Source organism: Schistocerca nitens, chromosome 2 (assembly GCF_023898315.1).
Source record: "Schistocerca nitens isolate TAMUIC-IGC-003100 chromosome 2, iqSchNite1.1, whole genome shotgun sequence".
Taxonomy (NCBI): domain Eukaryota; kingdom Metazoa; phylum Arthropoda; class Insecta; order Orthoptera; family Acrididae; genus Schistocerca; species Schistocerca nitens.
This window is the reverse complement of record NC_064615.1, coordinates 386,790,467-386,809,175: the sequence shown is the minus strand read 5'-3', so window position 1 is coordinate 386,809,175 and position 18,709 is coordinate 386,790,467. Positions and strand designations below refer to the sequence as shown.

Sequence of the window (18,709 nt, the reverse complement as noted above, 5' to 3'; positions counted from 1 at the left end):
GGAGGATGAGTTTCTACACCTGAGAAGAGCTTTTGAATCCAGTGGGTACTCTCCACAACAGATACACAAGGCACTACCAATGAAACCAACTGTGGGTATAAGAAAAGCAGAAGAAGACAGGGAAAGTTTTAAATCGATGGGTTTTCTGCCATATGTGGGAAGACAGGGCAGATCCTCAGTAAGCATAAAGTGAAAGTGATTTTTCGCCCTTCACCAAAGACAGCAGCACTCCTGGGTTCTGTTAAAGATGATTTGGTGCTTCAGAAGCCTGGGGTTTACAAGATCCCTGTGAATGTGCCCATTCAAACATCAGACAGACAGCACGTATTGTCCAGGAGAGATCCACAGAGCACCGGAAGTACACCCGGCTCTTACAACCTATTAATCTGTGGTAGCAGAGCACTGTATTGACACTGGGCATTCTGTGGTGTACGATAACATCAAAATTTTAGCCTCGACATCACCTGTCTGGGCCTCAGCAGTGAAGGAAGCAATTTAAATTTGGTTGGCAAGAAACTTAATTAATAGAGAGAGTGGTTTCAGCTTCGACAAATCATATCACGACCATGCAGCTCACAGTGATACATTGATATCACCATGTGGATCGATTGCACAGCCATAGATCTATTTCCATGTCTATGCCATACCTCTATGTCACCGATTAACGTCTTTGGTGCCTTGTATGTCTGTGGCCGCATGCGCAGTAGTGCAGTCCATGGGTTTAAAAGGAGGAGCAAGTGCTGGAGCATCAGTCACCTCGGCTCACTCTGAAGATGGCTGGACAGTATTCAGCTGAAATATTAGGATAATAAGTCAAATGTATGTAGCTGCATGGCCGAAATTTTTTGGACCAATATCGCTTTGGTTCACTTTGAGATGCCTGGACACTTGTTCAGAGCCCTTCCTGGCACAAAGTAACAGTGCAGACACGATCAAACCATGGTATTGACCATCTAGGCATGGTTGAACTACAGATAACACGAGCCATGTGCCTCCTTCCCGGTGGAATGACTGGAACTGATCAGCTTTTGGACCCCCGCCATCTAAGATGCGCTACTCATGCATGGTCATTTACATCTTTGGGTGGGTTTAATGACGTCTCTGAACAGTCAAAGGGACTGTGTCTGTGATACAATGTCAACATCTATCTTCAGGAATTCTGGGAACCGGGATGATGCAAAAATTTTTTCGATGTTCTTAGAAGACAAAAATATAATTGACAAGACAAACACCTACCAAAAGGTACACTACAACATTGCAAGAACTCTCTAAGGGGAAGATTAAAAACAGACCAGCTACCTTATTCTTCGACTATATGGTTCAGAACATGGAGCAGTGACTAAAACCAGGAGGATGGGGAATATAATAAGGATTGTTGACATGCTAGTTCATTAATTATTTAAATCATAAAACCTACCTGCTGCATACCAGTGATAATCAGAATTATTAGTGCAAGAGAGAAGAATAAACTTTATTATATAATATTTTAAAGCATAATACAAGGAACAAAGATACGGAAAGCCTGTGGTTATGGAAATAGAAATAGAATAACATGGAAACATTCTAATGAGTGAAGTACAGATAAGTAAAGTGGAAACAGTTACACACAGTTGAAACAAATATCAAAGGAGTACAAGAAGTTAAGGTAAAACACATATGCAAAAATCAGTATGTTTAAGAGGATGCTGATCAAGTTCATTGGTGATACTGAATGGAAAACTATAAAAGCTGAAGCTTTGTCTATTGGCCTAATTAGTAAATAGAAACTACTAATGCCATTTAAACAGTACTTTGTTCTAAATTTTTATAACACTTTGTACAATTAGCAGACATCATAAATTTTTCAAGTATCCACTTTCTTTCAGCTGAAATATGTAATCCATTTCTATTCTGTTCTATGACTCCTGCAAGACTTCTGTCACATATAATTCGTTACATTTTTTTGATTGCAAATTTTCAATAATATGTGAATGTTTCTATTCACTATTGGTACCTTTTTCCGCAAGACTTCAACACTGAAAGTTCTATCTTTTATCTGTTTATTACTTTCAACTAAAGGCTACATTAAATATGATAATGAGTAGATAATAATTAAATTCAAAAAGTACAAGTAAGGCGAGTGCCACCCTTTTCTCTGGTGTTATGTAACATCACACAGTAAATCACTTTTTCTTACCTTTTAAAAAGTGTTTGATTTATTTAGAGCAAAATGTATTTTAAATATCCCAGCAGATGGCACTGTTTTTGCAAGTGAAATTTCGAGTTTTATTCCTTATATGTTGACACCACTTTTTAGTTACATATACTGGTATTGGAAACAGGAAATTGCATTCAGTTCACTTGTTATATCAGTGTTTCTTTTTCTTTGGAGTTTTCTCTATTGAAATTGGGAGGTGTTTGTGTCAATTTTGAGTTAATATAGCCTAAATCAGTTCAAATTGGTCTTCAAAATGAGTAGAATCAGAATATTGCTAAATGATGTTTTACAGAAGCCAAGAAATTCAGGTTGTATGTAAAGGCTGTTAGTGACACCAAAGTTACTAGAGAATGAGACAGGAAATGAAATTGAAAGTAGCAAAGCAAAAACTTAAATGCTTAACTCCATTTTCAAATGTTTCATTACCAAGGAAAATCCAGTAAACTTGCCCTAATTTAATCCTCACACCCCTGAAAAGATGAATGAAATCAGTACCAGTGTTAGTGGTGTTGAGAAACAGCTGAAATCATTAAAACTGAACTAAGCTCCAGGGCCCAATGGAATCCCTGTTATTCTGTACTGAATTTGCTGCTGGGTTAGCCACTCTTCTAACTATAATCTATTGTAGGTCCCTTGAACAAAAAAGCATGCCCAGTTCTTGGAAAAAGGCACAGGTCACACCAGTCTACAAGAACGATAGTGGAAGTGATCCACAAAACTGTCATCCAATATCCTTGACATCGATTTGTGTAGAATCTTAGAACATATTCTGAGTTCAGCATAATGAGGTATCTTGAACAGAATGATCTCCTCAGTGCCAACTAATGTGGATTTTGAAAACATCACTGATATGAAACCCAACTCACACTTTTCTCACATGACATACTAAAGCTTTGGATCAAGTCAGTTGGGTAGATGCTGTAGTTCTTGATTTCCAAAAAGCATTTGACTCAGTACCACACCTGTGCTTATTGTCAGAAGTATGATTTTATGGGGTATCAAGTGAAGTTTGTGAGTGTATTGAGGTCTTTTTGGTAGGAAGGATGCAGCATGCTATCTTCGATGGAGAGTCATTGTAAGGTGTAGATGTAATGTCGGGTGTGCCCAGGGAAGTGTGTTGGGATGGGAGCTTTGCTGTTCATGTTGCATACTAATGACCTTGTGGGCAATATTAATAGTAACCTCAGAGTTTTTGCAGGTGATGTATTTATCTATAACGAAGTACTATCTGAATGAAGCTGCATAAATATTCATCCAGATCTTAATAATATATCAAAGTGGTGCAGAGATTGGCAACTTGCTTCAAATGTTAAGAAATGTAACATTTTGCACTGCATAAAACAGAAAAACATAGTATCCGGTGACTGTAATATCAATGTATCACAGTTGTAATTGACCAACTCATAGAAAAACCTAGATGTAATACTTTTTAGGGATATGAAATGGAATGATCACATAGGTTCAGTTGTGGGTAAAGTAGGTGGTAGACTTTGGTTTCTTGGTGGTATACAGGGAAGTGCATTCAATCTACAAAGAATATTGCTTATAAATAACTCATGCAACTGGTTCTAGAATATTGCTCAAGTATGTGGGAGCCGTACCAGATAGTACTAACAGCAGATATTGAACGTATATGGAGAAAGGCAGCACAAATGGTCACAGGTTTGTTTAATCTGTGAGAGAGCATCACAGAGATACTGAAGCAAATGATCTGGAAGACTCTTGAAGATAGAGGTAAACTATCCCGAGAAAGTCTATTAACAAAGTTTTAAGAACCAAGTTTAAGTGATTACTCTAAGAATATACTACAACCCTCTATGTATCGCTCACATAATGATCATGAGAATAAGATTAGAATAATTACTGCATGCACAGAGGCATTCAAACAATCATTTTTCCCGCACTCCATATGTGAATGGTACAGGAAGAATCCCTAATAACTGGTAAAATAGGACATCCCCTCTGCCATGCTCCTCATGGTGGTTTGCAGAGTATAGATGTAGATGCAGACATAGACTGACCTTCACAAAAATGAAAGACACAGTCCTGTAAGTAGTTCATCTGCATTTTATAAAAGTCTGAAAGAAGTTAAGCTGTTCAGAAGAATCTGCATCAAGGAGATGATGTTGGTATGCCTGAAGGTACCAAGATTTTAGATTCCAAGTATTGGCCAGAAATTCTGTGAAATATCCGACATTCAATGACGCCAAAATTAGGAAGTTAGACTGCAAATTTGACTTAAATGAAGTAGGAGCAATTTGTGATTTCCATAAAGATCATCAAGAAAATAAATTCCCAAATATGCTACTTCCTTTGAAACACACTTTGGGCACAATTGCAATATCTTCTAGTGAATGTGAAAGGGGTTTCTCTTAAATTAATTTTATAGTTACTTCATCTAGATCATCTATGCTTGTATGGACAACTTCTGCAGTGCTATTCATCATAATTGTAGGGCCTCCTCACACACAGTTCAAACCACAAATACATGGATTCATGGCTGCTCCAAGGTCATCATTCTGCAGCTGATAGCAAAAGCAAGCAGCAGTCTAGAAATGATGAGTGTACGTCACAGGATATGTTAAAAGTATGGAAGTTGCTGGAATAACATCTTTGTGACTACTAGTACATTTTTTCCCCCAGGAAAGAAGCACTGGTTAACTACAGTAAGTAATCTCATTCTCTGAAAAGGGATTGCTGATTTCTCAAAAGGTAGTGACAAGTGAGAGAAAATACTAAATGCAAACAGATCAGTGAGTGGAAAGAATAGTATAAGCACAGTGTGAAAGAACAGGAGCTGTATTTCCATCCCTGTATTCCAGTATATAATTTTCGTTTTCAGAAGCGTGACATGTTTCGTATACACTTTTTTATTGTGAATTACCAAATTATGATCCATTTTAAGAAATACTTAATATTTCTGTCCACATTTTACATTACAGCCTTTATTTTGCTTTATTGCTTCAAATATTTTGATCAGGGACATTCCTCTATGTGAGATTTAGTATTAAACATGAAGTATTAAATTTTGTGCACTTAGAAATGTCATTATAACACAATCTTTTGATATTTTGTTACTATTTGATACTTATTTTTACAGCAGTGGTGAAGAGAAGAATCTTTTTTCATTCTTCGTTTCTTTCTCTTCCATTTTTACTGTTGCCATATTGCTTGTGCAGACATTTCTTCAATACTTGTTTGTCATTTTCTCTTTTCTACTTGATATGTGTGTTTCAGAGTGTTTGAGAATGCTGGTACATCATCTGGATTAGTAGGATGTGTACGACTCCTCCAAGTGGGAAGGCATCGTATCAGACTTCACGAAGGTCGTGATCCACATGTGATTCACACTTTTGGGCTAACTGAATGTAGGCATGATCCTTGTGCTAGTATGCCTTGCTTCCATGAGGGGACATGTGAACGGCTCAGTGTCCATGACAATCATTTTTCTTGCCATTGTCAGCCTCTTTACACAGGTGTGTATGGATACAGTTGCAACTTATAAACTCTGGTAGTGACTGTAAGGAACTAATTTCAGTTTACTTCTGTTATTTCTTGTGGAATGTGACTTGATGGCTAAGTACCTACAAATCCATAGCTCTATGAGTCAGTCCTCAGTTGGTTCTAAGATATCTCCTGCACTTATCGCTTCTCTTTCACCTCTGTCAATGCTTTTGTAGTTTGGAGTCCACATAAAACTGGCTGCGTAAGTCAGTTCATGTGTGTGTGTATGTGAGAGAGAGAGAGAGAGAGAGAGAGAGAGAGAGAGAGAGAGACAGAGACAGACAGAGAGAGAGAGAGAGAGAGAGAGAGAGAGGCGAGAGGAGAGAGTCCACAATTGTAGACTGTTCTCCAAAGTTGATGTGTGGAGATAGATCCATGGAGCAGGGACTACAGAAGTCTCTAGATGCTGTCAACTGAGCAGTTGACAGCATCTAGAGACTTCTGCACTTTCTGCTTCATGGAAAAATCTCTCCACATCAACCTTGGAGTACAATCTGGTGAGGTCTGTATTTCGACTGTAACCAGTCACCAAGAAATGTGATTTGTGTGATATAGACTGTTCCAGTTTGATTGACTCCCATGACTTGTTTCAACTAGGATTAGGTGTAATTTTCATTCCATAGATCTAACATGAGGAGGTCTTGTATAACATGCCATATAAAAAAAACTACAACAAAAACTAAAAAGAAATTTGGTAATGTTCCTTCCAAAGATCCTAAGTAAATAGTTCTCATGGATTTGGAATAAGACAAAAACCTCAAACATATTTTCATACAAGAAATAATACCAAAATTGTCACAAACACATAAATATACAAGGAGTGTTCAGAAAAATATGAGAATTTTTTATTTTTGCACAGAATTTTATTTTTTCATCCACTTCAATATAATCTTCATTAGATATAAACAATGGAAACTCTAGGTTGGAATATCAACAGTACAGGGGAAAGATAGATTATTCATCACTGTAGAGGTGACATGTTGAACTGCAGACAGGCACAATGAAAGGACTGTAAACATTTAGCTTTTGCCCAAAGCATTCTTCAGGAAAAAAAACAACTGCATTCACACAAGCAAGCACATCTCATGTACACATGACCATTGTCTCCAGCAGTTCCAGCTGGAATGAAAATGCTGGTTGGAGTGCCCAGAGACTGCAATCACATGTGTGTGACGTGTGCTTGCTTGTGTGAAAGAGTGTGTTTTTTCTTTTGTGAAGAAGGCTTTGGCCAAAGCTTAATGCAGTCTGTTTGTTGTTCCTGTCTGCAACTCAACATGCCATCTTTATGGTGAGTAGCAATTTATCCTTTTCCTAATATTGTTGGTATTCCAACCTAGACTTTCAGTTAAGCGAGTCTTACATATAATTAACACTAGATGATGACTGTCATGTATATTATTTTTGTATCAGATGGACCAACATACTTTAAAATTGTTGTTGTTATAGTTTTTGAGGCTAACAGGAGGGGTCCCATCTCCCTTCATTCAGCTTGGTGAGCTGCCATTAATCACCCAGCAACAACTCCTCACAGTGCATAAAAGCTCATATCCATGTGACTTTCAGCTCTTAGCAAGGTTTTGAGCTGACTGCTACTCTTGTTAACTATGCGGACTTCCATATACCAGTCTACACTGATGAAAATATGCAGGGGGGCAACCTTGGCTGATTTTCAATGTGGGTCCTCAAAATCTGTTAACTGAATGTATGCTCCATTTGGATATAATTTATACAGGATCTTGATGGAACTGAAGCACCTGATAATTATTTAAGCTGCAATACTCCTCATGTACTCTGACTCCCAAATAGCACTCTGATCCATTACATGAACCAAAAAATGAAACACATCATGTCTGTTAGGAATACCTGAGTATCAGTTATCCAACAGAATATCACCTCCTACCCTAGAGGATGTAAGTCAATAAGGATAATCGTAATGAGCAGGACCTGTTTCTCAGTTTAACAGATTCAGCAACCAAGGACACATGCACAGTACCTTCAATACTACAGTATATTGTACAATTTCAAGCTAAGTCCTCAATGTTGAGAAACAGTATTATATGCCAGAGTGAGAATGAACGGCTGCAAGTGAGACATACTACTCAGCTGTCAGTTGGCTGTAGGCCACTTTAATTATCATCTGGGCTGGGGCTAGTGTCATCTGGTTGGCTCAAATGGCTCTGAGCACTATGGGACTTAACATCTGAGGTCATCAGCCCCCTAGAACTTAGAACTACTTAAAGCTAACTAACCTAAGGACATCACACACATCCATGCCTGAGGCAGGATTCGAATCTGCAGCCGTAGTGGTCGCGCTGCTCCAGCCTGAAGTACCTAGAACCGCTCGGCCACTCTGGCCGGCTGTCATTTGGTTGGTTGCTAAATTAGTATACTTGTGTCAAAAACAAGCACATCTCTTTAGCCATCTCAGTTACAGAGACATTTTTGTTAGGGTTGTAAGAAATATGTATGTTCTTGAAGCACTTTAATATTTGTTCATTATAAATATCAGTTCAGTAATTAATGTTTATTATGAAGATAAAAATAAATATTATCTTTCTTTTTCAACTGAATTTTTATTGTTGTTCTTACTAAACATGTTTCTCCTAATCGTATTAGGCAACTTCAGTGGTTTTTGTATATACTATTCTTTCTGTATGCTCATTGGCTCTCATGTAAGCACATGATGAACATAAACTAAATGTTATGCATTAAAGGAAAATTCATTCAAGAAAACTATAAAATTATGTGATAGCATTACTGGCCAGTATTTACCTGTAGGAGATGAAATATTAAGTACTGCCAATAGAGATATAGTATTACACAGCAATGTTATTACACAGCAATATCCTAACTTTTAATACTATTGGTTAGTTCATTTCTCAGGAAAAATGAAATAATCATGTGGCATTGATGGCAAGGAGACCCTGTCTGGGGAAGTTTGGCTGCCGGGTTGCCAGTCTTATTTCAGGTGAAGCCACATTGGGTGACTCATGTTTTGGTGATGATGAAATTATGATGAGAACAGCACAACATACAGTCCACAGGTGAAGAAAATCTCCAACCCAACCGGGAATCGAACTCAGGCCAGCTGCAGGGTAGACAAACAGGTTACCACTCAACTAAGCAGATAGATCCTTTCTTAGCATAGGGAGAGGGAGGAAAGTTGTCATTCAGACCCCAGGATGAAAACCATTCACCTGTTGTAATGATAAGGGGAGGCATAGATCTTTTTTCACATTTCATTCCACATAACCTTGCTTGCTGTACACTGCACTTAATTTGATGAAACTGCCAGTGGACACACAAAATTAGCCACACAAAAACCAGTGAAGATGCCTAATACAGATAGGTATAACATATTTGGCAAAAACAATGATAAAAATTTGATTTCAAAAGGTAGATAGTATTTGTTCTTATCTACATGATAAACATAATTGAACCTGAGGTACAGTGTATTCAAATATTAACAGTAGACAGTAAATTTACATAAATATGAACTAGCAGTCATGTATAAATACTATGTATATAATAGACTCGATAAGCAGCTGTTCTCTGCAAATAAAATAAAAAAATAAAAGTTATTAGTACATTTTTTTGGTGTAATGAATCCCACAAGTATTCTTTGTGTAACTTAATGTGTAGAAACTATTTTCACATGTTTAAAATAATTGCTCCTCTCTTCTGTTGTGCTACTTGACCTAGTCCACATCCCTGAAAATTTTCCTTCATGATGTAATGTACAAAACCATAGTGGAATAACAGAATCTGAATTGGAGGCCACTTACTTTTCATATTTTGTTGAAATTTAAGATGAGGAACCCATGCCACAGTGACCAAGAAGGAGCGTGTTGGTTTATTACTGCTTATATGTGTGTGCTCGACAGATATCATACTCCAGAATGACATGTTCACTCTACAGCAGAATGTGTACTGATATGAAACTTATTTGCTGATTAAAACTGTGTGCCAGGCTGAGACATGAACTCAGGACTTTATTTTTAATTTGCCATAACCAGTGAAGAACAGTAGAGGAACATTTTTACAGTATTATGTACATTAGAAGAGAAGGAGGGGGAGAGGAGAACAATCAGGGCTATACATTCAACAGTAGGTGAAGCCCAAGGGCAGGAGTCATAATTGAGATCTAGTCATGGTGCCTATGGACCTCTCCGCAGAGTAAAGTGCGTGCAGATGCAGGTAAGAGTGGGAGGGATATGTTGTAGGAAGGGAGTAGGAATAAGGCCCATTACACCCCAACTGGACAGGGCACGCATAAATACTCCACAGTTTCTGGTAACTGGGTTGTTGCTCCCATTCTGTAAGTTGCACCAAAATCTGAGACCTGATTTGTCACCATCGCTGTAGGGGTAGCTGAGCATCCAAAACTTTCCCAGAGTATGGTGTTGGTTTTGGCAGCCAGGAAGTTAGGTTCAATCATGATTGGGGGAATGTGGAGAAAGCAGGCAACCATCTATGGGATGAGCTCCCAAATGTTAAGAGTCGATGGGCATGTGAGGCGGTGGGTGTGCTCATCAAGTTGTTGGCAGGCAGCACACTGTGGGTTGTCAACTAATCCAGATGCATGGAACTTCTGTCATGTTGCTCAAACATATGTGAGGAGGTAAAATGGATGAATATGGTCCATACATTTGACCAACAGGTCACAGGGTACTTCTGTTCAACGATGTTACATGACAACTGACATAAGAGGGCGAGAAAGATATCTTTGGCCATAGGTGGATGCGTGGTCAGGAATGCAAGATGCACATGACTATAAACTGCAAGGAAGGTCACAATATGTGACAAGGTATGAATGTGACCAACTGGCACTGGTGGCAAGGTGGACACCAGCATGGGGACGTCCACCATTCTGTGTGTGATGGATGCTCTCTGTCCAGTCCATGGTTTCCGCATCATTCACATATACGGAGCATCAGACCTCTGCTGAATACTGAATAGACCAAGTCCTCCTCCATGTGGGTGGAGTGGGGGAGGGGGGGGGGGTGGAGGTAAACATTGTATACCGGACCTTAAGGATCATTCCTGCCATCGGATAATATTCAAAGGTCACTTGCAGATGAAGTCTAATTGTGTGCAATAAGGATAGGATGTGTGTAACTTGAACCAGTTTTAAAGTAACACCTCAATTGAGGTAGACAACCCACGAAGATTGTTGTAGATCTCAGCTTAAACATGCTGCAATGCACACCAAAAATTAGTGGCCATCATATGGGATGTATTGGGGGGTGAAGACAATGCCTTGGTTCTTTATGGTCTGCACCAATGGGAAGAGGACTAGTTTGGCACTGGAGAGGCTGAGTCCTATTGGCAGTGCTGCCAATTTATTTATGTTCATTGAACTGCCTGCTGCTGCACCAGATGTCAAGATTGCTTCAGTGGTCTGTCATGTTTGGTGTTGTTGCAGCCTGACTCCCATGAATATTGATTTGGGGTTCCCAAGAGGAGTTCCAGTTCAAAGTTATATAGCAGGGTCAACAGTGGATAGCCTCGTGGGGTATATCACCATACTGGAACTGGACTCATTAAGCAAAGGTTGACTTGTATGTGGGAGTTAGCTCTGTCATGTATGCCACATATGATTTTGAGGAAATGGGGTTGGGAAGCCCATCAGGGAGAACAGGAACCCACGATGTACTTTGTCATTTGTGCTGTCGAAGTTGATTGTGACCACAGCTGCACAGAGCCAGTATGCCACACCCAGTGCTACCATACTGTGAAATTCACCAGCTGGTGCCTGCATAGTCTCCTGACCACCTGGGCTAATCTGTTTTAGTGAAAGGACCCTGGGAAGAAGGGGATGAAGGGTTGCCACCAAAATGCGGGCAAAGATTTTGTAGTCCTCATTACGGAGGATTAGCAGGTGGATAGGAATGATGCTACCTGGACAAAGTCAGGAGGGACAACATAGCCTGGCATGAAAAGTTCTTGAAACATGCTGTTCCATCTTGGGACCTTTAATATCTGGAAGGCATAATAAAACTTTATAGGCAACATGTCTATAATAGGGTATTTGTTAATGGTATCCTTGTCAGTGGCAGCCACCATCTCATCCATGGTTACCTATTCCATCAATTCGTTATCCTCTCTGTCAGGGACAGTGCAAGGGATGTAAGACAAGACCTGCCCAGTTACTGTCACGTTGGCAGTCTGGCACTGTAGGTGTTCCAGTAGTGATCAACAAAAGCGGTGACTATTTCAGATTGTTGGGTGATGGTTTGTGCCAGTGGCATAACAAGTTTGGTTACGAACTGTCATCGTGGATCATTGGTTGTGATATGATGCATGGTAGGTATCTAGTGGTCCAGTGAAGTCTCAGAGGATGGCATAATAGTAGTTAGTTGTGTGTCAGCACAATGTGCTTCCCTCATCACATCAGGGTTTGCCTTAAGGAGGCCTTGGCACACCCTAACCACCACTCTAAAGTTATTCTTTAGGTGGGAAGTCATTACTCACAAGTTTTCCAAATCTCTGTTATGTGACATTGACATCCTGCCTCCTGGAGATGCGTGACGTTCATTTTTCAAGGTGTGTGACAATGATATACTATTTGTGATTTTAGGAGAATCATGTAGATCTATGCACTATGGTGAGAGAAAGCCAGCAGTCATAGATCAGCATCTTGGACATCAGACACTAGCTCCTGGGAGACACTTCTCTTGCCATGTGTCAATGAGCCAGAGGTCTAGGACAATCAAGCAGAGTTCTAGACAGGTATTAAAGTGAGACACCTGATCTTTCTGTTGTGAAATGCAGTTGAAGATAACCTCCAAATATACAAGTAGCATAATGCTCTAATAAATATGGGGGGGGGGGGGGGGGGAGATGTTTCCGAAGTAGAATATGGCTCTCTCCTGCTGGTGAGTGGAACCGTGCAGAGCATAGATGTTGATGATTTGCATGTCTGTAGTGGTGAAGGCCATGCCTCATCCTGTTGGTAGAATGGTGAGATCCATAATGAGAATTCCTTCACAAACATACGCAACCACACCCCTAGCAAGGGGTTATTGGGAGAGGTGTAAGGTACATATCTGGCAATGTGAGGTAGAACAGCTAATTGTGCTTCTTGTAGGAGTGCAGTGTCAATGTCAAATGACCAAATCATGTTTCGCAATAAGAGATATCTTCACAGGCAAACTGATGTAGTTGGTATTTATATTTACAATGCTGTATGATTGGTGGTGCAGTGAGGGTAGGTTCGGTATCACGTTGCTGGGAATTGAGAGCAAACAGGGCGGTCATAGACCATCCCATCCAGCCCACAAAGTTGTAGCCAGGGTATGGTTAGGTTGTGGCTGTGAAGGCACCACTCCAAATGGGGGTCATGGTCCATTTCTACATAGAAGAGTGAAGTCCTAGCAAATCATCCATTTGTTCTAGTGGTTTAGGGTGTTCAACTGATGAAGAATTGTCCAAAGGGTCAGACACATCCTCTGGTTCTATAACCCCTGCACTCGCTGTCAAGGCTGGTGGTGGCCATTTGTTCATGGAAGTCAGTGTTACATTGATCTCTTTGACTCATGGTCATCATCCTTGGTAACTGCAACCAAGGTGTCATCAGCAGGAGAGGCACCCTGATCTGAGACTATGCAACATCTGTGTTTTTGGCACTTGGGTGGCCATTGCTTCTGTGACTGGCTTACCATGTCAGAAGAGAGGAGCAAATCACATGGTTCTGGCTCAAAGCTTGTCACCAGTACTGTCATTTACATAAACTCTATTTTGTTATCTGAGGGATGATAAGCTTCCACTATTGGTGGTGTCAACAGAGCCTTTTTTTGCCGTGGATGTTGATGACAGTTATATAGGTGTCATCTGATGATGCTGATATAGGATCAAAGTTTTGGTGCAGATTTGTGGGGGCAACAAGAGCCGTCATGTAGGAGACTGGAGGTATAGGTATCATGTCAGAGGCCGGAAATTTTGTGATGCCCTTCCTTGCTGCATTCTGAGAAAGTCCAAGGTTGGCCATGGTAAATGATGACCGCATGGTAGCCACATATCTGGAGGTAGGCTGGCACATTACGTCGGAGGTCTAAGGTTATCTGGTGAATGGCATTGAGTACCAGGTATGTTCAGAATTGTGCCCAGTGTTCGGCTACATAGCTATGAATGGCGCCATATGGATGGAAGGTGTCCATGATGCCGGCTGCTGGTAGTTCAAACAGCAGTTCAAAGATCCAAGTTGCCCGCATGCCTAATCCTGTGTGTTTGTCCATCACCAGCTCAACATTACCATTAGTGTGGCAGAAACAGAGTCCCTGCAGCATGTTCCAAAGGATGTTATCACAATTCATGTCATTGAAAGCTTTAACATACACAGTGCTGATCAGTACAGATAAGTGGATGCCCACAATGTCGTTTGTTGGCATTGTGGCTGCATTGCAAAGAAAGCACACTACCTCAAGATCTTTGGACTCGCATAGTCATTGCAGAATGTGAAATGGAGTATTGATTTATGGAATCTGTTCACCATTGATCTAGAGCACAAGACAGCTCACAAATAACGCTGTAGAAGGTAAACGAAACTAGCATGTGCACTCCACATGCGGAAATACAGGATGTACGTTCCACTCAGCTGCTAAAACCAGACTGCTGACTGAGCTACCCAAGCATGATCTTGACTCACCAGTGCCAGTGCCAGGGCACCTCCTACCTTTATAACATCACAGAATTTCTCCTGTGAAACTTGTGTGTCGAGCACCTGCGTGATGTTTCCAGAATGAAATTTTCTTCTTGCAAAGGACTAATAGTTCATTTTAGTCAAGAGTTTGGTCAGTTAAGCATAGATTTAGGTTTCTTAAATGAGGTTTCTTTTTATTGGAATTCCTACACTTCCTACCTTAGTGCCATAGAGGCTATGAAAGATTTTAAGATGACAAATGATGTGGCGGAAAGAGAAATGAAGTTAATGGAAGTTTTCAATAGATTAATAACAGCCAATGAAGAACAAAAATAATTAATTTTGTGATGTGTGCAAGATCACCAGAGACAATACCCTGGTTGTAAAGAAAACATATTGGAAAGAAAATTGTACTAAATTGGTGTTGATTTACACTGCATTCATAATTTAGGCTGCAGTCATGCACTTTGTATGTTCTGTTGCTTAGCAATACTTAAATTTCTCCCATTTAAATAAGTTTAAGCATATTTGCAAAACATATATCAGTAGATTTTAATTGTTTATTCCACACTGTTTTCAGTATATAAGTCTTATTTAAATATTTAAGTCCATTGCAGCATGGGATAATATTAATTACTTGTAATGAAATTTGTCACAGTATCAAAACATGTCAAAAGTAAAAATGGGGGGGGGGGGGGGGATGTGTGCTCAAACCTCGTAACATTTTTATGTAACCCCCATATATGAACAACACTGTATAGCAGGCTGTTCCAGCTCGTCAGCTCCGTCGTGAGCCGTGGAGCGCTCGCTGTGACCATTCAAGTGGACCGGCACGCCGGCATGTGGCACTGCTGGCTGAGGCAGGCGGCAAGGCAATCGTTTTGATGTGCCAGCTGCGTCTTACATGATCGACAACCTCATAATCTTAGCTGCTAAGACGCGGTGACATGCTGCACCAGGAAATACGATGTTCAGGAAATAAATAAGAAACAACTGTTTTACAAGAAATTGCATACTAAATTTATTGGGCCTCTGTAGCTTGACATTTTATTTTCATTACAAGGTCGGAAATATCAGGCGCCAAAGTGTTCACAGCGTTAATGCGGGGGATGGCCTTCATTGTTGCATCCTGAAGAAACGATCGTTCCTTACTTTTTACTCTTTTCATTGCTGAGAAAAGCTGCTCACAACAATACGTAGATCCAAACATGCACATGATCTGAGCGGCATTGTTGTGAAGCTTGGGAAATGTTTTTTGCTGTAATGAACGATACCATCGTGACAAATCCAACATGTTGTAGTACCTCTATTTCAACAAAATTGAATTTTGGAAATCAATAATCTCCAATTGAAGTGAGATGACAAGTCATCGGGGGAAACTGAAAAAGGAGTGCTGAACACCTTAAGTTCCATTTCCAAACTAGTGAGGCCTCGGAATCGTGCTTCAAACGACGTGATGAGCTGCTTTAACTTTGCTTGGTAATCGCCAAAAGTAGTACCTTCAGGTAGTTTTAAAGAAGCAAGATGATTGAAGAAAAATGTCCATTACTCATCTGCCTCTCAAATAAACGTAACTTTTCCATGAACACTTTGATCTCGTCGTGCATGTCAACGATTAGCTGCCCTTTTCCCTGCAATGACAGATTTAAATTATTCAGATGCATAGTTATGTCAGCTAGGAACGCCAGGTCTGATATCCATTTTATACCTTTCAGACAATGCATTTCTTCCCCTTTCATTTAGAGAAAAATGGATATTTCCTCACGAATGGCAAAGAAAACATCAAGAACTTTTCCCCAACTCAGCCAACAAACTGTACTGTGGTAAGGTATATCCCCATACTCCACTTCCATGTCTTTCAGGAATCCTTTGAGTTGGCGATGATTCATACCGTGACACCGCACAAAATTCACACACTTCACAACATCTTTCATTACGCCACCTAGCTCTACTGTTTCAGCACACAGTGCCTCTTGGTGAATAAAACAATCAAGAGTCAAAATGTCTTTGCCGAATTCAATACTGAGTTGTCAAAATGTCTTTCCTGAATTCATCCCTGAGTTTATTTTTCAAACGAGAAGCAAAAGCTTGGTGACGCCCTATCATTTGTGGTGCACCGTCTGTTGCTACAGAATGGAGCTTATCCCACGGCAAATTCATATTGTTTACTGATTCACAAACAGCTTCAAAAATGTCATGTACTGTTGCGGTGAAATCGAGTGGTACCATATCCAAGAGTTCTTCAGTTACCTGCAGCTCCATGTCAACACCATGCACAAAGACTGCAAGCTGAGCACAGTCCGATATGTCGGTGCTTTCGTCAAGCGCTAGCGAAAATGCAACAAAGCTCTCCGCCTTTTTCCTGAGCTGTATGTCTAAATCCACTGCCATGTCCAGGATTCAACGAGACATTGTTTGCTTCGACAGGCAAACCCCTTCAATTGCCTGCACCTCCCTTGGAAACAAACATTCTGCAACTGCTACCATGCATGATTTTATGAGTGGTACCACCGAAAACAGCTTGCCACTCATCGCAGTGATGTGAGCAACCCTGTAGCTTGCTCAAATTGCGGATTTGGTAGTGTTTTCTCCGGTCTCATTCACCTCAAAATTATAAACGCATTACAGAACGCGAACTATGTTGCATGTTTTGATACCCTCCATATTAGGAAACCGTTTTTAAATTTACGTCTCCTGGTATGTCGTTCTTAAGCCTGGCTACCAGTTCTCTGCGTGCAATGCCTTCTACCTGATCATAGTGCGCTGCGTGAAGACGTGTATAATGTCGTTGTATATTGTACCTCTTCACAGAATTAAATAGTTTATGACATACAAGACACTGCGGACGACCATCCCTCTCAATAAATAGAAAGGTATCCTCCAATAGAGGTACAGGCCTCCCGTGACTAGTCATAGCTGTCATTGAACACTGATTATTGCGTCAGTTGTGGCTGCATGCGGCCAGTGGCAGTGAGTTCGCTTTCCCCCTCCACGCGGGCTCCGAGCTGCCGCAGTGAGCGCTCCAGAGCGCTCCGGCTCCCTGGAGCTCGGTTGGAACAGCCTGCTGTATAGAATCAGTGCTTGACCAAATAATCCTTTAGTGATTTGAAACTGTTTCCATCCATTATTATTTTCATGAATTTAGGAAATGCATTATACAGTTTGATGTTGGGTTGGAACATGCCTTTTTGGTAATAGTGCCATATTTGTCTGTTGTACCTGGACATATTGCATTTGTCTTGTGTTGTAGCTGTGCACACATTCAATATGGGTGACACGTGAATGGTTACGTTTAATTTTTTTTTTTTTTACAATAATTATGTTTTCTAGTACCTTTATGTAAATACATGGAAGTGGCAGTATTTTATTTTTCCTAAATAATTGCCTGCGTGATGATCTTTGATCTACCCCTTCTATTAGTCTAATAATCTTTCTCTGTAATCCAAATGATTTGGTCCACAATTTCTCTTAAGTGCTACAGCAATATTAAGTGAGCATAATCAAAACATATAGTCCCAAGATTATTGTCCAATGTAAAATTTCTTAGTGTTTGTACAATTTGAAATACATTTTCCTCAGTTTTCTGGTTATGTAGTCTACATGCATAGCTCATTTCATCTTCTGTTGTTTCTATATACCAAGATATATTGTACATTCTGTTTTTCCAGAGTATACCCATTTATTTCAGTATGAGGACTAGCTGGTGTCCTCATGTGGATGGGGAATATGTCCGCTGCAATGGCTGTTTTCCAAATTTATAATCAAACTGTTAGCATCAAAGTACTCTACCATATTCTTTGTGAGGCCTTAATGTTATTTTCAAAGGTTTCTTTGGTATTTCCAGTAATTAAGATCCAGGAGTCATCAGCAGATTAGTTTAGTTTTCTGTTACTGCTGTTTATATGTCATTTACAAATAGTTGTAGGTGTGTGTCCCTACATAAGTTAATTAATCACAAAAAATCAGCTGAAATTGAGCATGTGAGAACAAGTATATTCAGTACTAGCACAAAGTATAATGTTGACAAGAGCTTTAAGATGAACAACAGATTTATTCAAATAACTAAATTACTACAGCGAGCATTGAAATGATCTCATTAATTAATAGTTCTTAGAGAAAGTCACTTGCTGATATGACAACAGTAAATATAAGAATGAAGCCAAGAGTTGCTGTTAGAATAACATTCTATAGTGCTGACTCACCCAGAAAATAAACTTTACAAGTGTTCCACATGAGTGTGGGACACAGAACAAAGTCACTAACTGGTCACTAAGTATTCACTAGCTCCAACACGAAGACTGGGAATGATAATGTCTCTCATGGGAGAAATTGCCTGGGCAAATCCAAAGAAATGAAACACATTTATT

At 39.9% G+C, this 18,709-nt stretch overlaps 1 pseudogene; it reads left to right on the top strand.

Annotated features, from left to right (window-relative positions):
• The window catches only part of LOC126235042 (agrin-like), a 350,234-nt pseudogene that overhangs the window by 188,607 nt on the left and 142,918 nt on the right, over positions 1-18,709 (top strand).